The sequence below is a fragment of the Myotis davidii genome, unplaced genomic scaffold, assembly GCF_000327345.1.
Source record: "Myotis davidii unplaced genomic scaffold, ASM32734v1 scaffold189, whole genome shotgun sequence".
NCBI classification, from domain to species: Eukaryota; Metazoa; Chordata; class Mammalia; order Chiroptera; family Vespertilionidae; genus Myotis; species Myotis davidii.
This window is the reverse complement of record NW_006383017.1, coordinates 5,177,249-5,177,928: the sequence shown is the minus strand read 5'-3', so window position 1 is coordinate 5,177,928 and position 680 is coordinate 5,177,249. Positions and strand designations below refer to the sequence as shown.

The window sequence follows — 680 nt, the reverse complement described above, 5'->3', positions numbered from 1 at the left end:
ATATCCTTTTATTCTAAAACCAAAACTCATTTCTCTCTTCACAGCATATTGTTACTCAACCAAAAAGGGTGCTAGAACTCTGGAAACAAAGATAAACAATGCTCTACCAAACTTATGTCCAACAAGGGAATGAAATGATATTATAGTGACCACCCCCCAACAAAAAGCTGAAGAAGATCATTAGTGGGTAGTCTATGCTGTTTTCCTGATCTAACTCAATTTTGCAAATTTAGCCAAGACCTATGTAAAAACCTGTCCTAATACCTTCTGTGCAGCATTTATACCCCAAATCTAACACTAATAACACATTTTTATTAAGAGTGATGGCCTGCTTTATATGGACACAAGATACTAATGAACAACTTTTGATAAAGGCTATCAAAAGCATAGTGATGTGGAGGGCTCTTTTAAGAAAGTGACTCCTAACCTAAGGAAGGTTTCAGGGCAGGAGAAGCAGCAGTCCTGCAAGGGGTCAGAGGTGAGAAAGAGCCTAGTGTGTGAGAGGAACTGGAAGGAGGCCAGGGTGCCCAAAGCATGGAGGGCAAAGGGGAAAAAGAGAGGTGAAAAGGCTGGACAACCTGGCAGAGGCCAGACGAGGCAGAGCCTGTGGACCACAGTCAAGGAACCTGGATTTTCAAGGGGCTACAAGGCCCCAGGTGAGCTGCCTCCCAACACACTCC

The 680-nt window shown here is 43.7% G+C and overlaps 1 protein-coding gene across 3 annotated transcripts in view; it reads right to left on the bottom strand.

Moving 5' to 3' along the window:
• The window catches only part of ATXN7 (ataxin 7), a 110,545-nt gene that overhangs the window by 92,906 nt on the left and 16,959 nt on the right, over positions 1 to 680 (bottom strand). The gene's annotated exons all lie outside the window — the stretch shown is intronic.